The following is a 6843-nucleotide window of genomic DNA, read 5'->3' on the forward strand; positions in this document are numbered from 1 at the left end:
GCGTCTGACAGTAGATACTCGCCCGATTACGACGGTATGTGTATTTTTTCCCTAGGCCATTCTGGTCACGCGTTTGGAGCAGCAGAAGTGCGCAAAATTTGTTGCCTTCTCAACCATTTCTTAGCTTCAAACTCCCATATCTCGCAAACGGATTGACCGAACCCAAAAATTTCTTTTGTGTCTGAAAGTAGAAACTCGTCCGATCTCTACGGTATGTGTATTTTTTCCCTAGGCCATTCTGGTTAAGTGTTTGGAGCAGCAGAATTGCGAAAGATTTGTTATCTTCTCAACCATTTCTTAGCTTCAAACTCCCATATCTCGCGAACGGATTGACCAGACCCAGAAATTCCTGTTGCCTCTGACAGTAGAAACTCGCCCGATTACAACGGTACGTGTATTTTTTCCCTAGGCCATTCTGGTTAAGCGGTTGGAGCAGCAGAAGTGCGAAAAATTTGTTGCCTTCTCAACCATTTCTTAGCTTCAAACTCCCATATCTGGCGAACGTATTGACCAAGCCCAAATATTCCTGTTGCGTCTGATAGTAGAAACTCGCCCGATTACAATGGTATGTGTATTGTTTCCCTAGGTCATTCTGGTTAAGCGTTTGGAGCAGCAGAAGTGCGAAAAATTTGTTGTCGTCTCAACCATTTCTTAGCTTCAAACTCCCATATCTCGCGAACGGATTGACCAAACCCAAAAATTCCTGTTGCGTCTGAAAGTAGAAACTCGCCCGATTACAACGGTATGTGTATTTTTTTCTTAGGCCATTCTGGTTAAGCGTATGGAGCAGCAGAAGTGAGAAAAATTTTACGTCTTCTCAACCACTTCTTAGCTTCAAACTCCCATATCTCGCAAACGGATTGACCGAACCCAAAAATTTCTTTTGTGTCTGAAAGTAGAAACTCGTCCGATCTCAACGGTATGTGTATTTTTTCCCTAGGCCATTCTGGTTAAGTGTTTGGAGCAGCAGAAGTGCGAAAGATTTGTTATCTTCTCAACCATCTCTTAGCTTCAAACTCCCATATCTCGCGAACGGATTGACCAGACCCAGAAATTCCTGTTGCGTCTGACAGTAGATACTCGCCCGATTACGACGGTATGTGTATTTTTTCCCTAGGCCATTCTGGTCACGCGTTTGGAGCAGCAGAAGTGCGCAAAATTTGTTGCCTTCTCAACCATTTCTTAGCTTCAAACTCCCATATCTCGCGAACGGATTGTCCAAACCCAAAAATTCCTGTTGCGTCTGACAGTAGAATCTCTCCCGGTTACAAGGGTATGTGTATTTTTTCCCTAGGCCATTCCGGTTAAGCGTTTGGAGCAGCAGAATTGCGAAAAATTTGTTGTCTTCTCAACCATTTCTTAGCTTCAAACTCCCATATCTCGCAAACGGATTGACCGAACCCAAATATTCGTGTTGCGTCGTATAGTAGAAACTCGCCCGATTACAACGGTATGTGTATTTTTTCCCTAGGCCATTCTGGTTAAGCGATTGGAGCAGCAGAAGTGCGAAAAATTTGTTGTCTTCTCAACCATTTCTTAGCTTCACACTCCCATATCTCGCGAACGGATTGACTAATCCCAAAAATTCCTGTGGAGTCTGAAAGTAGAAACTCGCCCGATTACAACGGTATGTGTATTTTTTCCCTAGGCCATTCTGGTTAAGCGGTTGGAGCAGCAGAAGTGCGAAAAATTTGTTGCCTTCTCAACCATTTCTTAGCTTCAAACTCCCATATCTCGCGAACGGATTGACCAGACCCAGAAATTCCTGTTGCGTCTGACAGTAGATACTCGCCCGATTACGACGGTATGTGTATTTTTTCCCTAGGCCATTCTGGTCACGCGTTTGGAGCAGCAGAAGTGCGCAAAATTTGTTGCCTTCTCAACCATTTCTTAGCTTCAAACGCCCATATCTGGCGAACGGATTGACCCAACCCAAAAATTCCTGTTGCGTCTGAAAGTTGAAACTCGCCTGATTACAACGGTATGAGTATTTTTCCCCAAGGCCATTCTGGTTAAGCGTTTGGAGCAGGAGAAGTGCGAAAAATTTGTTGCCTTCTCAACTATTTCTTAGCTTCAAACTCCCATATCTCGCGAACGGATTGACCAAACACAAAAATTCCTGTTGCGTCTGAAAGTTGAAACTCGCCCGATTACAACAATATATTTGTTTTTTCCCTAGGCCATTCTGGTTAAGCGATTGGAGCAGCAGAAGTGCGAAAAATTTGTTGTCTTCTCAAGCATTTCTTAGCTTCAAACTCTCATATCTCGCGAACGGATCGACCCAACCCAAAAATTCCTGTTGCGTCTGAAAGTTGAAACTCGCCTGATTACAACGGTATGAGTATTTTTCCCCAAGGCCATTCTGGTCACGCGTTTGGAGCAGCAGAAGTGCGCAAAATTTGTTGCCTTCTCAAACATTTCTTAGCTTCAAACTCCCACATCTGGCTAACGGATTGACCAAACCCAAAAATTCCTGTTGCCTCTGGTAGTAGAAACTCGCCCGATTACAACAATATATTTGTTTTTTCCCTAGGCCATTCTGGTTAAGCGATTGGAGCAGCAGAAGTGCGAAAAATTTGTTGTCTTCTCAAGCATTTCTTAGCTTCAAACTCTCATATCTCGCGAACGGATCGACCAAACACAAAAATTCCTGTTGCGACTGAAAGTAGAAACTCACCCGATTACAACGGTATGTGTATTTTTTCCCTAGGCCATTCTGGTTAAGCGTTTGGAGCAGCAGAAGTGCGAAAAATTTGTTGTCTTCTCAACCATTTCTTAGCTTCAAACACCGATATCTGGCGAACGGATTGACCAAACCCAAACATTCCTGTTGCGTCTGAAAGAAGAAACTCGCCCGATTACAACGGTATGTGTATTCTCTCCCTAGGCCATTCTGGTTAAGCGTTTGGAGCAGCAGAATTGCGAAAAATTTGTTGTCTCCTCAAACATTTCTTAGCATCAGACTCCCATATCTCGCGAACGGATTCACCAAACCCAAAAATTCCTGTTGCGTCTGAAAGTAATAACTCGCCCGATTACAACGGTATGTGTATTTTTGCCCTAGGCCATTCTGGTCACACGTTTGGAGCAGCAGAAGTGCGAAAAATTTGTTGTCGTCTCACCCATTTCTTAGCTTCAAACTCCCATATCTCGCGAATGGATTGACCAAACCCAAAAATTCCTATTGCGTCTGAAAGTAGATACTCGCCCGATTACAACGCTATGTGTATTTTTTCCTTAGGCCATTCTGGTTAAGCGTTTGGAGCAGCAGAAGTGAGAAAAACTTGTTGTCATCTCAACCATTTCTTAGCTTCAAACTCCCATATCTCGCAAACGGATTGACCGAACCCAAAAATTTCTTTTGTGTCTGAAAGTAGAAACTCGTCCGATTTCAACGGTATGTGTATTTTTTCCCTAGGCCATTCTGGTTAAGTGATTGGAGCAGCAGAAGTGCGAAAAATTTGTTATCTTCTCAACCATTTCTTAGCTTCAAACTCCCATATCTCGCGAACGGATTGACCAGACCCAGAAATTCCTGTTGCGTCTTACAGTAGATACTCGCCCGATTACGACGGTATGTGTATTTTTTCCCTAGGCCATTCCGGTTAAGCGTTTGAAGCAGCAGAAGTGCGAAAAATTTGTTGCCTTCTCAACCATTTCTTAGCTTCAAACGCCCATATCTGGCGAACGGATTGACCAAACCCAAAAATTCCTGTTGCGTCTGAAAGTTGAAACTCGCCTGATTACAACGGTATGAGTATTTTTCCCCAAGGCCATTCTGGTTAAGCGTTTGGAGCAGGAGAAGTGCGAAAAATTTGTTGCCTTCTCAACTATTTCTTAGCTTCAAACTCCCATATCTCGCGAACGGATTGACCAAACACAAAAATTCCTGTTGCGTCTGAAAGTTGAAACTCGCCCGATTACAATGATATGTGTATATTTTCCCTAGGCCATTCTGGTTAAGCGTTTGGAGCAGCAGAATTGCGAAAAATTTGTTGTCTCCTCAACCATTTCTTAGCACCAGACTCCCATATCTCGCGAACGGATTGACCAAACCCAAAAATTCGTGTTGTGTCTGAAAGTAAAAACTCGCCCGATTACAACGGTATGTGTATTTTTTCCCTAGGCCATTCTGGTTAAGTGATTGGAGCAGCAGAAGTGCGAAAAATTTGTTATCTTCTCAAACATTTCTTAGCTTCAAACTCCCACATCTGGCTAACGGATTGACCAAACCCAAAAATTCCTGTTGCCTCTGGTAGTAGAAACTCGCCCGATTACAACAATATATTTGTTTTTTCCCTAGGCCATCCTGGTTAAGCGATTGGAGCAGCAGAAGTGCGAACAATTTGTTGTCTTCTCAACCATTTCTTAGCTTCAAACTCTCATATCTCGCGAACGGATCGACCAAACCCAAAAATTCCTGTTGCGACTGAAAGTAGAAACTCGCCCGATTACAACGGTATGTGTATTTTTTCCCTAGGCCATTCTGGTTAAGCGTTTGGAGCAGCAGAAGTGAGAGAAATTTGTTGTCTTCTCAACCATTTCATAGCTTCAACTCCCATATCTCGCAAACGGATTGACCAAACACCAAAATTTCTGTTGCGTCTAAAAGTAGAAACTCGCCCGATTTCAACGGTATGTGTATTTTTTCCCTAGGCCATTCTGGTCAAGTGTTTGGAGCAGCAGAATTGCGGAAAATTTGTTATCTTCTCAACCATTTCTTAGCTTCAAACACCCATATCTCGCGAACGGAATGACCAGACCCAGAAATTCCTGTTGCGTCTGAAAGTAGAAACACGCCCGATTACAACGGTATGTGTATTGTTTCCCTAGGCCATTCTGGTTAAGCGTTTGGAGCAGCAGAAGTGCGAAATATTTGTTGTATTCTCAAACATTTCGTAGCTTCAAACGCCCATATCTGGCGAACGGATTGACAAAACCCAAAAATTCCTGTTGCGTCTGAAAGTAGAAACTCGCCCGATTACAACGGTATGTGTATTTTTCCCCTAGGCCATTCTGGTTAAGCGTTTGGAGCAGCAGAAGTGAGAAAAATTAGTTGTCTTCTCAACCATTTCTTAGCTTCAAACTCCCATATCTCGCAAACGGATTGACCAAACACAAATATTTCTGTTGCGACTGAAAGTAGAAACTCGCCCGATTTCAACGGTATGTGTATTTTTTCCCTAGGCCATTCTGGTCAAGTGTTTGGAGCAGCAGAATTGCGGAAAATTTGTTATCTTCTCAACCATTTCTTAGCTTCAAACACCCATATCTCGCGAACGGATTGACCAGACGCAGAAATTCCTGTTGCGTCTGAAAGTAGAAACACGCCCGATTACAATGGTATGTGTTTTGTTTCCCTAGGTCATTCTGGTTAAGCGTTTGGAGCAGCAGAAGTGCGAAAAATTTGTTGTCGTCTCAACCATTTCTTAGCTTCAAACTCCCATATCTCGCGAACGGATTGACCAAACCCAAAAATTCCTATTGCGTCTGAAAGTAGAAACTCGCCCGATTTCAACGGTATGTGTATTTTTTCCCTAGGCCATTCTGGTCAAGTGTTTGGAGCAGCAGAATTGCGGAAAATTTGCTATCTTCTCAACCATTTCTTAGCTTCAAACACCCATATCTCGCGAACGGATTGACCAGACCCAGAAATTCCTGTTGCGTCTGACAGTAGATACTCGCCCGATTACGACGGTATGTGTATTTTTTCCCTAGGCCATTCTGGTCACGCGTTTGGAGCAGCAGAAGTGCGCAAAATTTGTTGCCTTCTCAACCATTTCTTAGCTTCAAACTCCCATATCTCGCAAACGGATTGACCGAACCCAAAAATTTCTTTTGTGTCTGAAAGTAGAAACTCGTCCGATCTCTACGGTATGTGTATTTTTTCCCTAGGCCATTCTGGTTAAGTGTTTGGAGCAGCAGAATTGCGAAAGATTTGTTATCTTCTCAACCATTTCTTAGCTTCAAACTCCCATATCTCGCGAACGGATTGACCAGACCCAGAAATTCCTGTTGCCTCTGACAGTAGATACTCGCCCGATTACAACGGTATGTGTATTTTTTCCCTAGGCCATTCTGGTTAAGCGATTGGAGCAGCAGAAGTGCGAAAAATTTGTTGTCTTCTCAACCATTTCTTACCTTCAGACTCCCATATCTCGCGAACGGATTGACTAATCCTAAAAATTCCTGTGGAGTCTGAAAGTAGAAACTCGCCCGATTACAACGGTACGTGTATTTTTTCCCTAGGCCATTCTGGTTAAGCGGTTGGAGCAGCAGAAGTGCGAAAAATTTGTTGCCTTCTCAACCATTTCTTAGCTTCAAACTCCCATATCTGGCGAACGTATTGACCAAGCCCAAATATTCCTGTTGCGTCTGATAGTAGAAACTCGCCCGATTACAATGGTATGTGTATTGTTTCCCTAGGTCATTCTGGTTAAGCGTTTGGAGCAGCAGAAGTGCGAAAAATTTGTTGTCGTCTCAACCATTTCTTAGCTTCAAACTCCCATATCTCGCGAACGGATTGACCAAACCCAAAAATTCCTGTTGCGTCTGAAAGCAGAAACTCGCCCGATTACAACGGTATGTGTATTTTTTTCTTAGGCCATTCTGGTTAAGCGTATGGAGCAGCAGAAGTGAGAAAAATTTTACGTCTTCTCAACCACTTCTTAGCTTCAAACTCCCATATCTCGCAAACGGATTGACCGAACCCAAAAATTTCTTTTGTGTCTGAAAGTAGAAACTCGTCCGATCTCAACGGTATGTGTATTTTTTCCCTAGGCCATTCTGGTTAAGTGTTTGGAGCAGCAGAAGTGCGAAAGATTTGTTATCTTCTCAACCATC

Source organism: Ptiloglossa arizonensis, unplaced genomic scaffold (genome assembly GCF_051014685.1).
Source record: "Ptiloglossa arizonensis isolate GNS036 unplaced genomic scaffold, iyPtiAriz1_principal scaffold0082, whole genome shotgun sequence".
NCBI lineage: Eukaryota > Metazoa > Arthropoda > Insecta > Hymenoptera > Colletidae > Ptiloglossa > Ptiloglossa arizonensis.